This window comes from Eurosta solidaginis, chromosome X (genome assembly GCF_040869045.1).
Source record: "Eurosta solidaginis isolate ZX-2024a chromosome X, ASM4086904v1, whole genome shotgun sequence".
NCBI lineage: Eukaryota > Metazoa > Arthropoda > Insecta > Diptera > Tephritidae > Eurosta > Eurosta solidaginis.
In genome coordinates, this window is record NC_090324.1 from 110,223,964 (window position 1) to 110,244,869 (window position 20,906).

At 39.0% G+C, this 20,906-nt stretch overlaps 1 protein-coding gene across 1 annotated transcript in view; it reads left to right on the plus strand.

Moving 5' to 3' along the window:
* The window catches only part of Pur-alpha (Purine-rich binding protein-alpha), a 1,789,254-nt gene that overhangs the window by 1,239,544 nt on the left and 528,804 nt on the right, over positions 1-20,906 (plus strand). The window lies entirely within an intron of this gene.

Sequence of the window (20,906 nt, forward strand, 5' to 3'; positions counted from 1 at the left end):
AGACTTCGGGATAAGAATATAACCACCCCATAGTGAAGTACCATTTGATTTCTGATGCCAGTTCAAAAACCCCCTGTCTCGAAAGTTTTTTTTTTTTTTTTGTAAAAAAATCACATTTGATCAAAATTAAAATTTGTTTGTGCTTGACAAAAAACATTTAGAAATGCAAATGAGCTCCTCAATTAATACTGTTGACTCTTGGTTACAAATTACAAACAGGAATGTTTATTCTCATCACTTTTCTAATCAGCTTAGAACGTGTTTTTTGTTTTTTGAATCATGAGTTAGATCAATATTTTGTATTTAAATACTGAATTTATACCCTTAAAACATTCACCACACGCAGCATGCAACTTTCAGCAGTGACGAATCTGAATTAGGGAATCGAATAAGGAATCATGATTAAAAAAAAAAAAAACTAGACAGGTGTTTTCAGCTCATCAGAATAAAGCTGCTCTGAAATTTCTTAAGCTTTTTCTGTACTCATTGTGCCTTCCAATTATTAAATATTTGCCTCTTCTGTTAAAGAAAACTGCGTTTTTGTTGTTTTTATACATAACTGCCATGCTTGTCTTTGATAATCCAAAAAGCATCAATTATACCACCGTTTTTATCATCAGAAACTTGTGCAAAGTAAAGATGTGTATGATTATGTGCCCTCATACGTGTATAACCATAATCCTGGCTGTGAAAGGCACTCCATTTAGGCAAATCATTTACGAATGGCTCTCGTCCCTCCTTACAACCAGGCGAACCTGTAATCAAATGCACCGGTGCACTACCATGTATGGTACATAAGCCGCAATCGATTCCACTTGTCGCATAAACTCATCTCCCACACGCGCATTCTGCGTATTCATGTCGTAGGCGAAGTCACCCAAATGAATGATCGCATCGTACATGCCCTGAAGAGGCTCCATCTTGGAACCTTGCACTTTAGCTCGGTGTGATTGTGGACAATGGCCACGCGCCATTTATACTCATAAACGCACTAACTAAAAACTTTAAATTTATTTCCTTTAAGGAGGTTTGATGATTAATCTCCTTTCTTTTATTTATAAATATATATTAATTTCACAAAACTTATAACTTTTAATCACGACTTTTAGCTGAGTAGCTAAATTGGCATCCGACGCGCGTGAACCACTCCAATTGACTTGACTTCATTTCATTTTTAATTTTTGTCTCTACCTATCGTAGAGCTTTTTAAAGCACGTTAACTTGGTTGCGGTTGCGCTGCGGCGAATGTCATTAAAGCTAGTTCTATTACTATTTATATCCTAAGGGCCCTATTATGCTATGTAGGTTTTAAATATATTTGCATGGTTCTATTACATCATTCCCCTTTGGAAAAGAAGAGTTTGTCAAGGTGATCAATCTTGACCAACTCTTCTTGACCCAGATGATGTAAATTGCCTTGAATGAGCGAATTTATGTTTTACTGAATCCATTCCTCGTTTTCGCTCGTTCAAAACACTTGATATAATTCAAAATAAAGTTCACATCTTAAAAGAACTTAAATTTCTACATTTTAAAGTAGGTTGTTATTACTAGCTACTTATTAAATTCTATGAGTTTAATGCTAACTAGTAAAGTTAAGATATATATTTGTTGCAAGGTAAATGTTATGTATTTCGTTTTTAATGTATGTTTAGAAAGATACTATTTATTTGAAAAAATAAAATATTGATTTTTGTATTCTTAAGCTATTTAGGTTAAATTTTTCGTATCCTATTTTTATGTACTGTGTTTTCTTTGTTCTTTGTTTTATCAAAATATGTTATGTTAACGCCGTCGATTTTTGTTACGACGTGTGGACCCTGGTAAATGCTAGCATGTTTATCGCGAGGTTCTTTTTGTAATAAAACCTTGTCATGAACTTTAACCGATATTGGCTGCGAGTCCCGGTTGTATCCGGTTTCGTTTTGAACCTTGTGCTTTTTAACGTATTTTTCCGCGAGTAAATTTGTTTTTTGAAAACGATATTTTACTTCTTTCGCGTAATTTTCAATATTGTAGATTGGGTCAATTTCATCTTTTTGCATTTCGAGTGGCAAATTTGCCTTTTTTCCGAATATTAATTCATACGGTGTTAGCTTATTATCCAATACATTGTTTGTCGTTTTATTATGCAAAAAAGTAAAATAACGTAAATAAACGTCCCAATCATCGAAATTGTCTTTTAAATAAGCCCGTAAATACTCATTAAAAACTCGGTGGTTTCTTTCAACCGTGCCAACTGTTTCGTGATGATATGGTGTAGAAAAATTATGTGTAATTTTTAAAAGTTTTGTTAATTCTGAAAATATTTCGTTTTTGAATTCTGTGCCAAGGTCGGTTTTGTTGATTTCATAGTGCCGTATATCAAAATAAAACATTCGAAAATGGCAGAAGCGACAGTTTTAGCGCTTTTATCGGGTATTGGTATTGTTACTAAATATTTTGTTAAGTCACATATAATGGTAACTGCGAACTTATTACCATTCATTTACTCAGGTAATGGTCCTATAGTGTCCATAACGACGATTTCGAAAGGCTTGCAGGGAGTTGGCGTAAGTACCATTCTATCTTTATTTTTTGGTTTTACTTTGTTTACCAAGCATTTTTCACAATGTTTTACGAATTTTGAAATTTCACGTGTCATATTCTTCCAATAATATTTAGTACGTAATTTCGCGTATAGTTTTTTGCTTCCAAAATGTCCACCTGTTATCGGATCGTTATGGCAGATTGTCATCAGTTTAAGTTTTTTGTCGTTATCGGTCACTGTTTCTACGGGGTCAGTCAATATAATTTCTAAATGTTTTAGAATTTTGTTCCCGTAACTTTTAGATTCGATATCGAAAAAATATTTGAAAAATTATCATTTTTTTGCCATTCTACTTGTTTAATACCGCTTCAAAAGTAATTCATCGAGATGAATTATTTTGTTAGTAGGCGCAATATTTATTAACTCGAGTTTTTTATGCTTTAAATGTGCGTATAAATTTATATTCGAAATTTTATTGTTTTTGTCATGACTTATCTGGCTTTTTATCCTCGGGATTTTCTTTGGAAATTTGTATGAAAATTTGTCGTATACTTGTAATTTTATTTCTTCGTCTATGTCTTCATGTTTTTGTTGCTGTTGTTTGTTTTGATTCGACATTGCCCTTGTTTGTACCGCTAAAATTTGATTTGTTGAGTTTTTAAGTTCATCAATTGAAATTCGAGATACACGTGTCATATTCTTCCAATAATATTTAGTACGTAATTTCGCGTATAGTTTTTTGCTTCCAAAATGTCCACCTGTTATCGGATCGTTATGGTAGATTGTCATCAGTTTAAGTTTTTTGTCGTTATCGGTCACTGTTTCTACGGGGTCAGTCAATATAATTTCTAAATGTTTTAGAATTTTGTTCCCGGTAACTTTTAGATTCGATATCGAAAAATATTTGAAAAAATTATCATTTTTTTGCCATTCTACTTGTTTAATACCGCTTCAAAAGTAATTCATCGAGATGAATTATTTTTTTTAGTAGGCGCAATATTTATTAACTCGAGTTTTTTATGCTTTAAATGTGCGTATAAATTTATATTCGAAATTTTATTGTTTTTGTCATGACTTATCTGGCTTTTTATCCTCGGGATTTTCTTTGAAAATTTGTATGAAAATTTGTCGTATACTTGTAATTTTATTTCTTCGTCTATGTCTTCATGTTTTTGTTGCTGTTGTTTGTTTTGATTCGACATTGCCCTTGTTTGTACCGCTAAAATTTGATTTGTTGAGTTTTTAAGTTCATCAATTGAAATTCGAGATAATGCATCTGCACCGACATTAGATTTTCCTTTTATATATTCTATAGTGAAATTGTATTCCGATAGTTCTAGTCTTATGCGTGAAAGTTTTGAATAGGGGTCTTTCATGTTAAACAAATAAACTAAAGGACGATGATCTGATTTTACGTTAAAATGCGTACCATAGACATAGGGTCGAAATTGTTTGATAGCAAAATATATAGCTAAAAGTTCCAGTTCGATTATTGCCTTTTTTTGTTCTGCATTATTAAATGATTTTGAAGCAAAACAGATTGGTAAGTCGTTGCCATTGTGATTTTGGCTCAAAATGGCACCGCAACCGATCTTCGACGCATCAACTGTAATGGTAAATTCCCTTGTGAAGTCCGGATATTGCAGTGTTTGAGGGGAAATGAGAGATTTGCTGAGTTTTTCGAACGCACTTTCACATTGGTCATCCCATTTAAATTCTACTTTCTTTCTGCTCAGTCTGTTCAAAGGTGCTGCTATTGATGCGAAATTGGGTATGAATCTTCTGTAGTAGTTAGCGAATGCAACGAATCTTCGTACCGCGTCTTTATCACACGGTTTGGGATATTTCTTAATTGTAACTATTTTCGAATCATCCGGTAGCAGTCCTTCGGACGAGCATTTATGCCCTAGAAATGTGACTTCTGAGCGCATGAAATTGCATTTTTTGGGATTTAAACGCAAGTTAAACTTTTTACATGTTTGAAAGACCTTCTCCAAATTGTTGAGGTGGTGAGACTCGCTACACCCTATGACTATTACATCGTCTACGTATAAAAAGGCTTGGCTTGGGGAAATACCGGAAAAAGCAATGGACATCATTCGCGAAAACGAGTTAGGCGCGACATTTAAACCGAAGGGTAAAACCTTCCAACGGAAAGCACCACGATCAGTGCTGAAAGAGGTGATGTCTCTCGAATCTTTATGTAACGGAATTTGGTGGAAACCTGAGTATAAGTCCAAAGTAGAAAAATATTTTGCTCGACCAAGGTTATCTAAAATGTCAGCGGGAATTTGTCGGCTATTAGTTTTTTATAAACTGCCCTAAAATCGACACACATGCGGTATTTTTTCTGTCCACTTGGGTCTTTTTTGGGTACCAATATTAGCGGGCTGTTATAATTCGAATGACTATGTTCAATCAAATCATTTTGCAGTAAATTGTCAACTTGTCTATTAATTTCTCTGCGCTGTGAATACGGTAATCTGTAATTTTTAATGTTAACTGGTGTTTTGTCCGAAAGTCTAAGTTTTTGTTGGTAAAAGTTATTTAAAGTCATTACGTATGTTTCAAGGGCGAATACTTCGGGATATTTTAAACATAATTCAATTAGCTCATCGTTTGCGTACGTGGGAATCTGGTTTATTAAAATTGACTTTAGTTCTTCTAATCTTTCTGGATTATCAAACGCTTTACTAATTTTGTATATGTTAAAGTTATTAATATCTTCAGTCTTAATGTTGAAATCTTTTACATATTTTACTTCATCTGTAGTATTAATTACTTTTAAAATTGGGTTTTTCGTGTCGACTATGCATTTGGCTGTAAAAACGCCATCGGAAACTTCATTTGAATCTACGAAAACTGGATTTTTTGAATTACCCAAATTAAAAATACCGAAAACTTCACACCTTGGTGGAATTGCTAAACTATTGCTGGATGTACTATGTAGTATTGAAACATTAACCCTATTTGCCCCGTGATAAATTTGTATTGTGTCGTTCGCGTAATTGATTATGCATTTGTTTATTTTTAAGAAATCTTTCCCGAGTATGCCATCGGATGGTATATTGAAACAGTCGTGCACAACATGAAGAGTGTGTGGAATTAAAATGTCCGGTACTATTATGTTCGTATCTATTGTGCCTAAAGTTGTAATCTTGTTAGAAGTTACACCAGTGATATCGATAAAGTCATTGTTATTTATTTCTGCTTTTCTTGATAAACTGGAAATTTTAATGACGGATATATCTGCTTGCGAATCTACTAAAAATGTACATGTTTTGTTGGAATCAGAACAATTAACCTCAATGAAATCAGAGTAGTTTAAATTTAGACAGTAAATGTATTGTGTAGTAGAGCTTTTTACTCCTCCTCCCTCAGTGTTCGCGTCTGAGGGGCTTCGGCGTTTAAATTCCGTACATTAGCAGTGCCTCTATTATTTCAACTCGAATTGTTATTTCTGTTTGTCGTATTTGATCTATTGTAGTTATTCGGCCTATTGGACGAATTGTTGCCTCTTCTGTTGTAATTGTTACCTCCTCTACTATAATTGTTATTTCCTCTATAATTTGAACTAGTACTTTGCTTATTTGTATTACTGTACCTGTAATTATTGTTATTGTATCTAAAATGTTTACCACGGAAGTTACCTCTAAAATTGTTTGACCATATTGGTCTAGAGCGAAATGCCAATACTTGTCTCTCTTTTACTTCGTTATCCTTTTCTATTACCATCTTCGCGACCACGTCTTTCGAATCGGTGAAGGTGGACGAAGCTAAAATGGATTTGACCATGTCTGATCTGCTATTGAGTCTACAAAACTTAATTGTTTGTTCCACGGCCATTTCATGGGCTTTTGCTTGGGTCATGCCTTCTATTATAAGAGAGCGTTCTAACGAATCAGACAATTCTTCTACCTGTTTTGCAAATTCGGCATAGTTGTTATTGGTGATTTTTAATGCTGCGATTTTTCCAGCGACAACTTTGGAGTTGTCGGGTTTTATTTTGCTACTTAACGCTTCTTTTATCTGACTAACTGTACTAACTTCTGTTGGTAATGACTCGCGCGCTTTGCCTTCCAACTTTGATTTGAGAAAAGCTATTAGTGTTGGCGTTAGTGAATCATCTGAAAGATCTTCTATTAGGTTTATCTTGTCAATGAAAGACGGAAGCGATAACGGGTCTCCGCTATAATTTTCGCGCATCATAGAAGCCCATAGACTAATAGCTGCTCTTTTCTGTTCCGGTGTAGCCATATTTATATCTCTATCAGCAGTTGTGTTCACGCGATTAGTGGATATTGTATCGTTGCTGCTTTCGTTAGAAATTGTATTGCTGCTATTTACGCTAATGATTGTACTATTATCTGAATCGTCTGTTGTGCTCGATTCGTTATTAAACCCCTGAAAATCTTCACCTAAGGATATTCTTGGTGGAGGGCTATACGTAAATGATACTTCCTCTGAGCTCGCGTCTTGGAAATCTTTTTCAGAATCTGACATCTACAGTAACATTCGATAACTTGTGTTGAAAATTAATACAAAGTTGAAAAAAATGTGTAGGTTTATCAAAAAAAAATCTAGCTTCGCTCAAGGGAAGAGGCTGCAATGGCTTTATGGTGACACCCAAAATATAGACTTTGAAAAGTTTGTAAGTAGAGTAAATGTAAAATTGTTGTTATAGGCACTTGGTAACGAGGTATTCACATTAGAGGATTCAGAATACGTTGTTATAGGCACTGTAGGTTTATTTTATGAAAAAATATTTTGTAGACACAGATGCAAAAAAAAAATCGAAAAAATTTTGTAAATTTGTAGAAGGCACTGTAGTTTCAGAGAAAAATTTCTAAAAATCGACAATGCTAAAAAAATTCAAAGTTGAAATTGTATAAAAGTTATTATGAAAATGTTGATTGGCACTGTAGCTTTAAATAAAAGCAAAAGAATGTAGGCACGAATTCATTTTGTATTTATAAGAAAATAATGTTTTTTTGCAAAATAATTGTACAAGGGTTTTCGAATTTGTTGGTAGGCACTGTATTTCCAAATTATTGCTAGCCTTTAATAAAAAAAATTTTATATTTTCCGTCGGGAAACGCATTTAAATAGCAAAAGGGGGTTTATAAGTGCAAATTTATTATTTTATTCTTTTGTGTCAAAAGAAATTCAAGTAAACGCTTTTATTTTTCCGCAAAACTCTATGTTTAAACCAGTATTCCAAATAAGAAAGAACAGTACATATAAATATGTTTTAAATGGTTATTATTAAAATGATATTTCATATGTATACATATATGTATGTATTTAAGTATTCAAATACATATGTATTTAGGTTTATGTGAAAAATTTAATGGGAAAAAGAAAAAAAAATTGTTTCAAAAAAAAATTTTGAAATTTAAATTTAAAGAGAAATAATTGGGAATAATATTTGTGTGCTAATGGCCATATAAGAAAATTGAAAAACATTAGTGTTAATTGATTTTATATGCAAGTTAAATATATGTATCAAAATTTAAAAGAATATAATTAATGTATGTATATGAAAGAATATATATACGTAGGTGTTAGTATATACTTATGTATGTTGCTTCTTTGTTGCTGCTGCTGGCTTTGGCTACTCTTCGTCTTTCCATGCTCGTGCTGTGATTTCGCTGCTGCTAGTTAAAGATGATTTTAGCGTTATTTTTTCGCTACTTCTTTTTGGCATATATGTATGTGTGTTACTGTGCTGTGGTGGCGTGTTTTTCGCTTACCGCTATTACAGTTTCTTTGTTGTTACGGCGGCAAGACCAAGATAGGGCGCGCTCGTAATAATGGTGGGGAGAGAAGAAAAGAAAATACACAAACGAATTCGTTATAAAAAGTGAACAATAATATTTATTAAAATAAATGGAAATGTAAATGCAACGTTAGTCCACTTAATCACAATAAATGAAATTGGTTAGACAATAAAATGAAAGTAAAGGCAAATGCAAGATAATCCACTTACATTCAATATTTCCGATGACGGAAGTGCAAAAATGAATTTTAGAATTTTAAATAGAATTGAAGGGCTTACCTTTGGTGGCTTGGCTGCTGGCGGTTTCTTAGACGTTCGCAAAAGAAGTGAAAGAGGTAAAAAACCTTTTGTTCGCGGTCACCGCCGAATCCTAGGCTTAACTATTATCCGGCGGGGTAAACGGTTATCGGTATAAACCGATATGTATAAATGAAAAATGTGAGGTAAAAGGACAACGAAAAGAAAAAGTTAAGTAATACGAGGGTGCACCGCCATATTTAGGCTTGTGGCCTAAACATGACGGACCCCTTGCGGCGAGCAACTTCGAAACGATCGTAACGCCCCAACAACCAAGTCCCAAAGGGCTCGCGAGAACGATTCTCAACTTAAAATTAACGAATCTCAACTTAAATTTAGGCCATGCTGTAAATGCGTATGGAAGAAAAATATTGTGACCAGGATACATAATTCGACCGACGCCAGACGCTTCTCCGTGGGATTCCTGTGAATAAAGAGATGTTAGTCGAAATAGACATGGGTTGATTTTAGTGCACTTTACTTATTGAATGGACATATACCCGATTATTGCTGGTGGGCTCCAGACACTACCAACCCGAATATGGTGGCTTGAGTCAGCAGCCCGCCGACGTTCGACGGTGGTGTGCCGCTAACCATTAGGCTGGCGTAGACGTCGGCACCTAGTGTGAGCCGGACAGGTGTAGACCGGTGGAAAGCTGGATCCGCCAGCTTCATAAATTGGAATGGCGTGGCTACCGATGGATCCAGAGTTGCTGTCGGACTAAGCCGTGAATATCGCGACACCACTGTGGCCTGGGTCGTCACTGGTCCCGTTACCCCGTATTTCCCTCGCAGAACAAGCGTGCACTTCACGTGATAGGACGTGCCCGTTCGCTCTAACCCGAGGTCCTTCGCGAGATTCGCATCGATGGTTGAATTCGGAGCGCACGGATCGATAAGGGCGCGTACTGCGTAGAGCTTCCCTCCTGCTGCTATCCGGACGACCGCCGTTGGAGCTATGGCTACGAATGCGCGTGTAATGGTCGTTGCTAGAGGAGTCTCCCGGAGGCGTCCCGTTCTGAAGCCGGCTGGCGTTGTTGGTTGGCGCGCGAGCATTGTTGGTTGGCGCGCGAGCGTAGTTACTTGGGCACGAGCATTATACGGGGCCGCCCTGCCAATTGAGCGTCGTGACGAGCGGGACGGACGTGGTTCCGCATCGCCCGGCAGAGCGGTGCGATGGGGGGAAGGACGTGTCTCCCCGCCATCCCCGCGTTGTAAGTTTGAAGGCCTTTCATGCCGTAGGAGCGGTCGGAAACATTGTGGTCCTGAACCGCCCGGTGGTATCGTGGCTAGCATTGAAGTAGGATCTTCCCGTCGTTCGACCTCTTCCTCGGCGACGTCCGCTTCCCACCACAGGGTTTGTTCCGTGACGTGGATGGATAGGGCTCCGTCGGAGCTCTCTTCGCCATCGCTCTCGTGGGACGGTGGTGGAACGTAGTCGAGATGTGTTGACGTGTGGTGCTGCTCGTTGCACCGATGACAGCGATCTTCGCTGGGACATGTCTTCCGTTGGTGGAATGGCGATAAGCAATTTGTGCAATATCGCAAATCTATGATTGTCTTTATTCGATCCATGTTCGTCATGCCCCGGTAAATCGGGCAGAGCCTTATGCTGTGCGACTTTTGACATAGCCGGCAGGGGGCGCTGAATGTGTTGCCGCGTGCCTCCGTCTTGGCGCGTTTGTGGGACAATCCAGTCATTCTGGAATATCAAATTGTTAGTAGAACATTCGTAGATGCCCTTAGATTGGGTGGCTTATGAGCCGGTACTAGGAGCTTAAGTGGCTGAGGTCGGGGTTGGCGTACTCGAGATAAAGGGTTGCGTGGAACGAATAATCTTCTTAAGTTATTCTGTCGATGTAATGATGGGTTTGTAGTGGTTGAAACCACTGTTATATTTAATATAATTTTATTGAGATACGCCTAAAGGTATCTTTAATTTTGGTAAATATCCTCATCATAATAAAATTCTGATATTGAAAGCAGTCATTTTTTGGTGTTTGCCTAATACACGCAATATGCGGTAATATACGCTACATTTGTGTAGCAGATGGTATCACGAGTTACCCGTGTATTTTCACGGCTCCTTGTAGTTGCCCTACAAAAATTTGGTCACAAAACTCACCCACGCCGATACAAATGTGGCTGTGAATATAACCTATGAATCCCTGTAAAATGACTAGTCAAATGACGTCGTGCATATAAATGTGCGACAAATGTATAGAGGCCTTTACTCGCTGTCTGGGAACACCCTTTGTGTTGATTTGGGCCATGTTGTGTGAGAATCACAAATTGTGGTGTGTTTGTTGATTCCAACACAACCCTGGCGGGAATAGCCTACACTAACGAGTGTGTTAATTTGTAGAGCTGTCAGCTGTTCACTCTTCCAATCGTTGGAATGAGACCGCTGTGCAGTGCTGCCCATTGCAATGTAATGATACATAGTGGTCATGTCATGAAAGTATTTAGGGACAGCTTGCGTCTGAGTCCTGACGCGACATTAAATTTATAGTCTGTTCTAAAAAGTTTAAATTCTCCCTTGTTTGTAACATCGAAAGCATAGATGACACTACTTTATTCCTGCTGGGATTTCAAGAAAAAAAGGACCGACGAAAGTCTGTCGAAACTTCAATACACAAAAAAAAAGCAATTTCTGTCATGAAAGCGCGACCCCCATTGAGTGTGCCATGTTTTTGTTTATGTTTTACATTTTAGTTTTGCACTACCCTTTTTAACAATGAAAACAATGCAAATAAACCGCGAGAATTATTTTGGTCTCGAGTGGTTCCACCTTTTGTTTTCGCAAGAAAGTTGGTCTTAATTGTGTGTCTGTGCACCAAATTGTCAAACTACAAACTTTTTCCAAAAACAGAAAAGATAATAAAAAATACTGCCGAATGTCAAAAAAAACTATCGACATACAACCTGGCGCGTGTGTTTTCAGTGAAACCAGGCTGTCTCTTCAGGGTTTTCGTTAGTTGGTTTTTTGTTCGGTTACTAACACTCGAGTTTGTTGGATCCCGCGGATCCAACTTGTGATCTCATGGGGTCGCGCGCAATGTGTTTACGGCGTAAGAAGAGACAAAAGCAAATGTCATCGAGTGGCAACCTTGATTCATTCATTCAAAATGTCATTCATTCATGGAAATGAGTATAGATACATTTTGAATGAATTTTCACTATGAAGAATGGGTAAGTATGCAGGTATCGTTCCTTTTTTTTTTTATAATTTTATAAAGATTCTAATTTCTTCTTCTTTTGTTTCGTTTCCAATGATGATCAAACAAGGCGTTTTTTTTTTACATAGACCACACTGGATTTCCTTTTGACATGCACAAAGAATGCATAAATGATATTATTCGCGGTGGCCAAGTAGATTCCAGCTAAGTGGACAGACACTGGGCCAGCTGGTGTTTTTTTTTTTTTATATATATATACGCGTTCAAGAGGCACAAGCCGCAGTTATGAAGGAGACAATTTTTTTTTTTTTTTTTGGACCAGTAAACATCTAACGGAACCATATACCCGTATGAAAATTGATCTTAGCCTCTACTTAGCCCTGTTGTTCCTTGCTAAGCTTCGACCATCCATATATAACCAGGATGTTACTCCTGCTCCTATTTATATATGGCGTGGGGATGTTACTACTAAAGCGAAGCAAAGTATCAATTCAGACACGATTGCTACTAACTTGGTAACCGGAGCGTATTATGATAAAACCAACTGTCCAGAACAGCTTATGCGTATTTACATAGCAGATGCTATTACCGTACGTACCGAACGTACGTGGGCTGGTAATGATTTATGTATGTCGTTTATAAAAATGTCTGCACGCGGAATCTAAAAAATAGGGGTGTGCTTGCTACTATGTTTCCCGCATCTGCGGAACAGCCTTCCCACTATCTGGCAGAGATCCCTAAAGAATTTTTATTACAACGTGAAGATTGTTTACGTACATCGAGAGTCTTTTTTACGTGACTTGGTGCGAGTACTTCGTTATGATATCAATATCGTGTTTTGCCAATCGTTTATGAAGGAACGAATATTTATTGCAGCAAATTGAACTTTTCGAGTTTACAGCGGCCAGCTTTGGATATTGTAGAACAGTTAGCTGTAAAAATGAAGTATTATCCACCAAAGGATATAGTAACTGGTACTGAGTTGTACGATGAATACAATGAGGACCATATAGAGGGGGTTGCGAAGCCACAGAAATGGTGTGAACTTTGGGAAAATTCTGAGCCACCTCCAGAGTTCTTGCCGAAACCAAATTTTGGTAATCTTGTTGGCAATAGTAAAACCAATGAAATAGGTTAAGGAGAGGGGGGGGGGGGGGGGGGGGTGGTCAATTGGAAAACATCCAACACTATTACCATACATTACTTTTGTACTGAGGATGTTAGGCATAAATCAATTTGTCACACAATCTTAATTCCTGAAGGTGATTCAATATACAATATAAAAAGTTGTTGCATTCAGGCCTCAAAATCATTCTTGCGAAAGTGGTCAATTCGAAGCTAAAATGCAATAAAACATTTCAAGAATTGCTAATACTTGAAGTTAAGATACAAGTCCAGTGGAAGTAGTAACACAGTGGCGTTCTACATCTAATTAACCCAGTAACGTGGCTAGAACGAAATCTCGGCGTATAAGAGGCGGTTGGTTTCATAGATCCATACATATTCACATGAAATGGTGCCAGTTGTGATGACGGCTTAGAAGCGGAAGAAAAGCTAAAACATTCACAAAAAGATATTAAAGTGGTTAACTTCAAAACTGCATCATCAATTCGTCAAACGCAATATATAACAGACAACGTGTGTGATTAAAATTTTCCAATATGACGACGACATTAGTGCTTGAATCGTGCATACCTCTGCCAATTGATACAGGAACTTTGTTGGAGGTTACAGAAAAAGCAAAGGGTTGGGCCATTATGCATGGTATTGCTATGCGCTCTAAAGGAAATTTTAGTCCAGATGCTTTAAATTTCGCTCCATTTATCTTAATACCGTCATCATTCCCACGTACAGAATTTGAAAATGCTGCAAATTTACAAACCGTCATTAATCAGCTAATGCATAGTGTACAAATGGAATTAAAAATATTCAAAACGCTTGACTGCAATGTGTCGCGTCCATTGCCAATACATTTCTTGAGTCGTTTTCCCAAAGCAGCCAACGTGGAAGATAGCTATCATGCAATGGCCATATTTCCTCGAATTAACAACGATAGAGTACAATTTTGCATCATATAAGCCATTAGGGACTGCCGCTGCATCCCTATTTTTAGCTTTACATTTGCTGAAAGATAATTCAAATTACCAACTGGTTTTAGCACCAACTACTGGACATCAACCATGCAATGGTATGAGATAATTCGTCTAATTTTTTAGATTTTTATTATTTATATATTATATTGTCGTAAAACTTAGGTAGCGAAGCACATACACTGCACGTTGGCAAGAGATGGCCGTCGAAATAGATGCAGCCCTACGGTTGGAAGGCAATACCAGCACTGGCGCTTCATCTCTTCTTGCATATGCGATCCCAGTGGGCAATATGACGGCCTCCACTATAACGGTGCCCTGGCATGGTCTATGTGTGGTAAGAGGTGAGCTAATATGCACGTTTGTTATTGTATTTTATATTATTTTTAGTTATGAAGTGAGTACTTAGGTTGTATGATAGGATTTCAAAAAAAGGGCTTGTGCAATTGTATGGGTTTTAACTGTAATCAATTTTTAGATTGAAACCCGTGGGTGTTCCCTCCCCTTTTTCCTTTTTTAAGTCATTTTCCATTCAGCTTTCTGAATCTGCCCTGATTCCTTGATTGACTGATTAATGAATATTCTACGTGTTATAGTTTTACCTCTCATTGAAGATTTTATGTGGTCTGAGATATGAATCAGAAATGATTATTTAGCATAATCAGATTTAAGATACATTTTCTTCTCGACAATAAATTAACTTTTGAACAGAAAATACCTTTGAATCGGAACGTTTTTAATCATCCTGGAGCATGATGTTTGAATGTTTTGAGTCGCTGGATATTCTGGTGGTGATATGAATAAAAAAAAATTTTTTTTTTTTGGGGGTATGCGCTTCTGCAATTCGGTGAGATACTCCGTTTTCCACCGTTTGCAGAAGGTTTGATGCAGCGCCTTAAGTTTTTCCCATCGATTGACGAGTGATGCGCGATTCTCGCTGACGTCGATCTCCGGTGGAGCTAACAGGTGCCCTCCAACGAGGAAATGGCCTGGAGTAAGGGGCTCCAAATTAGACGGCTCGTTGGAGGAGGGGCTTAACGGTCGAGAATTGAGACAGGACTCGATTCGACAAAGTAGTGTGCTGAACTCTTCAAGGGTAAATTTGAGACCCCAAGCGGTCTTCTTGAAGTGGTTCTTGAAGCTTTTGACCCCTGCCTCCAATAGTCCGCCCATGTGAGGAGCTCCTGGTGGTATGAAATGCCATGTCAGGTTTTGATGACTGTACTTGGATAAAGTTTGGTTGCGAGCGTCCGCCAGGAAAGCTTTGAGTTCTGAGCGGAGAGCTCTGGAGGCTCCGACAAAGTTGGTTCCGTTGTCGGAGTAGATGTTCTTTGGACATCCTCGCCAAGCGACAAACCTATCGAAAGCTGCCAGGAATGCGGCAGTACTGAGGTCACTAGTGGCTTCCAAGTGAATTGCTTTGGTTGCAAAGCAAACGAAGAGGCAGACGTAACCCCTTGACATGCGGCATCCTCTTCCGCTATAAGATTTGATATCAAATGGTCCGGCAAAATCTACCCCCGCATTGGTGAAAGACCGGGAAAAGGTGGTTCGTTCTGAGGGCAGATCTCCCATAAGTTGGGTTTGGGTCCGCTTGCGGAATATTGTGCAAGTTTTGCAATTGTGTATGACCGATCGGATCATATTTTTGACCCTAGGGATCCAATATTGTGTGCGCAGGCGACGAAACATAAGTTGGTTCTCCCCATGCAGGGTGTCCTTATGGATGAACTGGACAAGAAGTCGTGTGAGCCGGCAGTCATACGGCAGAATGATCGGGTGCCGTTCACTGTAGGGAAGATCCTTGGCCCCTGAAAGACGACCGCCCACCCTCAATATGCCCTTTTCATCGACAAGGGGGGTAAGAGGGAGGATTTCACTCTTTGAACCGATGAGCTTCCCGGAATTTAAGCTCGAAAGTTCCTCCGAATAGTGCCTCCGTTGGTAGAAAGCTATTAACTGACTTGTCGTGGCCTGGATTTCATCGGGTGAAATGAAGTGCGATGCCGCTTTAAAGGAAGATTTTGTCTTAGGATTGGTTCTTTGGATAAATCTTCGAACATACGATATGACCCTCAAGGCCCTGGACAAATTGGAAAACCGTTCGAGGATGTCGTCTTTCTCTTTTATTTTTGAAGTTGTATGAACCTGCACCCGTTTTTCCTCTATGTTAGTCCGATAGTCCTTTTCTTGTATTGGCCATTCTGTCTTATCTTCTTGTAACCAAGAAGGTCCCTGCCACCACAAAGAGTTATTGACTAACTCCTTCGCTGATAGTCCTCGGCTAGCCAGGTCTGCAGGATTGGATGCGGATTCTACGTGGTGCCAGGATTTGTTTCCTACCTTTTCTACTATTTTCGTTACTCGATGAGCGACAAAGGTTGACCAAGAACAAGGGGGTTTTCTTATCCACGCCAAAACAATCGTGGAGTCTGTCCATAGGTGTAGATTGAAATTTTCTAAATGCAGATTTTCACGCACTGCTTCGATGGTTTCGGCCAGCAACACTGCACCGCATAGCTCTAATCGGGGTAAGGAAACTGTTTTAACGGGTGCTACTCTTGTTTTTGCTATTAATAAGTTAACGTAGACCTCATCCTTTATCTTTGCTCGTAAAAAGACTGTCGCGGCGTAAGCTTTTTCCGAGGCGTCGCAAAAGCCGTGTATTTCAACGTCGTTGGTTGGCGTAAAATACACCCAACGTGGGATACGAATTCCGTTAATGGAGGGGTATTCCTGCATAAAATTATGCCATCGGTCTAGGGTTCCTGCCGACACTGGTTCGTCCCAGTCAGTCCCCTCTAGCCAAATGTCTTGCATAATGATTTTTGCAACAATGACGACTGGGGCGAGCCAACCTAGGGGATCGAAAAGTTTAGCGATTGCAGAAAGTATTGTCCTTTTCGTTAACATATCCCGATTTTCAATTGGTTTTGCCGTGAAGTAAAAATAATCCGCATGCGCGTTCCATCGAATACCTAGGGTCTTGACCGTACTCGTGTCCTCGAATTCCAAAAAGTCTTCGTTGAGCAGATGAGGTTTGGGTATTCCTTTAAGTATTCTTGAGCAATTTGACGTCCATTTGCGGAGGGAAAAACCAGCGGACTGTAATGCATCTGTGATTTCATCGCGAGCTTTGAGTGTGGATTCGATGCTATGTCCCCCGGCTAGAACGTCATCGACGTACATACCTGTCCGCAAGATATCTGCGGCAATGGGTAATGAAGTTTCAACGTCGTCTGCTAGTTGGTGCAGTGTCCTTATCGCCAGATAAGGAGCACAATTGACTCCAAAGGTGACTGTCTTTAATTCGTAGACGCTGATAGGGTCACTAGGATTGTTGCGAAAAACTATTCTCTGGAATTGTGTTTGGTTTGGCTTTACCAATATCTGCCGGTACATCTTTTCGATGTCGCTATTAAAAACATATTTAAAGAATCTCCATCGCAGGAGTAGAATCGTTAAGTCGGCCTGAAGCACTGGGCCTGTATAAAGTACGTCGTTTAGGCTTGTGCCATTGGATGTGGGACACGAAGCGTTGAACACCAAACGAACTTTGGTCGTGATGCTTTCCTCTTTTATAACCGCATGATGGGGTAAGAAGTAGCAATCGGTCACGTGGGGTGGTATGATCTTTGGAACTTTTGACATATGTCCCAATGTCTCATATTCCGCTAGTACCCTATTGTACTCTGTCTGTAGGGCCGGTGTCTTGGCTAGGCGCGTCTCATTCCGGTAGAATTGGGAGCAGACGCCGTTTAGGGAAGGCCCTAAGGAGATGTTGTTGGGAAAATCCTGTTTAAAAGGAAGGGCGACAGTATATTTGCCATCGGAATTTCTTTCTGTTGTAAGTCTAAAAAGTTCCTCGCATTAGGCATTATCTTCGTTAAGTGCCCTTTCCCTAGGTACGTTTTCAAGTTCCCAGAAAGCGGTTAGCTGCTTGTCTAGGCTGATTTCATTAAAAAAGGATACCCGTGTATTAGTTGGGTGAGGTACTTCTGCACGGCCAGTTAGAATCCAACCGAAGACGGTTTCTTGGGCGAGAAGCGTATTTAGAACGTTCTTTCTTATACCGTTCAGTATTATCTGGGGATAAATGTCGCCTCCAAGTATGAGATCAACTGGTTCATTAATGAAGAACCTTTTATCCGCCAGAATCAGATCAGGGAACGCTTGCCGAGTCGTTGCGCTCACTTGGCAAGTCGGAAGGTCCCCTGTTAATTGGGGCAGGACTAGGACCACTGTATCGATGCTCACTAAGGGTTCTGTGAGCGAACCTAACGTAATCACACATGATTCCTTTACCTGTGCAGATGGGGTATTATTTATTCCTGACACTTGCACATGCAGTCGTTTGGATGGAAGGTTTATTCGCTTTTTTAGTCTTTCTGTTATGAAAGAGCATTCGGACCCAGAGTCTATCAGCGCTCTGGCGGAAAATTTCACTCCATTATAGTGTATATTAACACGTGCTGTTCCTAATAACACCCCTTTAGTGGTGTTAGCATGACACGAAGAGACGTTATTAGCATTATCTTGTCTTTTTTCAGACGCCGTCCTTGCCCTAGCCTGCTGTGAGGTTGAAGGTGTGTTGTCGGTGGCGTTTTGAGTCCACCTCTGAGGAGTTGTCTTTGGCTGTGCTGTCGGAAGATGGAGCAAGGTGTTGTGCCTCGCGTGGCACGTGCTGCAATTGAATTGGCTAGTGCATCGTGTCACGGTGTGTCCACCCGGCAGACAATTCAGACAGTAACTATTGTTTTTGATAAATTCAATTTTTCCTGACGTGGACAACCTACGGAATTTTTGGCAATTTCGTAATTTGTGCTCTGTACTGTTGCACATCTTACAGGCTGATTTGGGTACGCTGGCTTGGTAAACCCCAAGTTTCGTAGAATTTTCCCGAGAGTTTGAATTTTGACTTTTGGGTGCTTTTGTGGTTTTGTTACCCCTAAGATCAGAAACCGTCTCTAATGTCTGGAAGCGATTGGACAGGAATTTGTCCATATCCTCCCATTTTGGGATATCTGTTTTTCGTTCTACGGTTTGTTCCCAAAGAGCCAACGTAGATTCAGGGAGTTTTGTGGAGCATAGGTAGGTTATAATTGCATCCCAATTTGTGATGTCAATATTATGACATTGTAATGCAGAAATGCAATTGTTTATCTCCCGTTGCAATTTTTTGATGGAGGTTCCACACTCCTGTTCGACTGCCGTCAGATTAAATAAAAGTTTTAATTGTGTGTTGACGAGGATACGTTTATTTTCGTACCTGTCGCTTAGATTTTTCCAGGCGGTTGCAAAACCCTCGTTTGTTAATGAGCACCTGCCCACTATTTCTTTTGCCTCCCCTTGAGTTTTTTGTTTTAGATAATATAATTTCTCGACATCTTTCAGATCAGTATTGTGGATGTATATCGCCGTGAACATATCTCTAAAGGCTGGCCAGGAAAGGTAGTCGCCTTTAAATACATCGGTGTCACAAGGCGGCAGCCGCATTTTATGTCCACGGCGCGAAGAGTCTTCATCCTTTGCTTCATCCTTGGCCGGCTGTGGGGTGATGGATTCGGCTTCAGCCGCCACAGCAGACATGCATTGCAGGTAGCATGCAAAGCAACTTTTATTTTTCTTTCTTAATGAGCTGAGCTCGTCTTTGGACAGTTCAGAATTGCTGAGAAGACTTTCATATGTGGACTTGGTCTTCTTCCATAGTGCCCTTAGCTCCTCTTGCAGTAGTGCAAGGGTGTGCTTGTTCCGGGATTCGGCCGGGGTGGAGTTGAAATCTTGTTCAAACTCCACTATGGAATCAGCCAATCTAATATAAGTCTCCATTGATTTTATTAATTTAAATATTTTCTTTCTTTGAAGGTGTCGAGCTTGAAGGCAAAAGACTTAGTGGCGTTGGTGTATATTCAACCGCAGCAAAAATTATAAGAGTATTTTGTTTTTTTTTTTTTGTACGTAGCCCAGCTATCAATCCTGCTGTGATTGTGCTGGGTGAGTAAAATCTAAAAAATACACGGATTTGAACTATGATCGGATTGTATGTGTTAACACAGAAAGCAATCTTATGTGAATTTAGTGATAAGAAAAAATTTGAATCAGATGTAAATCTTGACGTGGTGTAATGTGTGGCCAGTGGTATGAACCACTTATAGAGATCCTCACGAGGATTATGTAAGCCACAGATAGAAATCCTGACGAGGATTTAATGTGTATACAGTGTTATAGATAGAAATCCTGACGAGGATTTAATGTGTATATAGCGATATGCAGCACAGATAGAAATCATGAAAGGTTCTAGTGTGTACAAAGTGATATCAAACACAGATAGGAATCCTGACGAGGATTTAATGTGTCTACAGTGATGTGCAATGCAGAGAAGAGAATTCGTCTGCAGGTATTTAATGTGTCTAAAGGGTGTGTTGGACACAGATAGAAATATTTTCTGAAAACTTAGTGTGTCTAAAAAAAGTTTAAAAAACGCAGATGTAATCCCGATGTGGATATGATGTGTAATCCTCGAGATTTGAAACACAAATAGAAATCCTTATGTGGATTTAATGTGTTTAAAAGGGTGAAATTTGACCCACAGATAGAAATCCCGACGAGGATTTAATGTGTATACAAGTGAAAGTGAAACACAGATAGAAATCCTGACGAGGATTCAATGTGTATACAAAAGGTGTTATGTGAACGTTGATGAGTATCGCCGAGAAGCCAACCAGGGTATCTTTCCCAATATAAATAAGACAATAACTTTGTTTATCCAACTTAATGTGGAAAATTACACTTTTAATTATTTATTATAAAAAACGCTGAGAACATACAGCTATGTAATAGTAAACGATCAGTATAAAATTGTGTTTGTGACCAATTGTGATGAGCCACTAGCTACTCAACGCAGTGCTAATTTTTGGCTTTATGGTATTATTTTAGTTCGCAACTGATTAAGAACTGATTTCCGTTCAAAGATAACGCAATTGATTATATGTATATAATTCGGTGAAAAAATATTCTATATCAAATGCCTT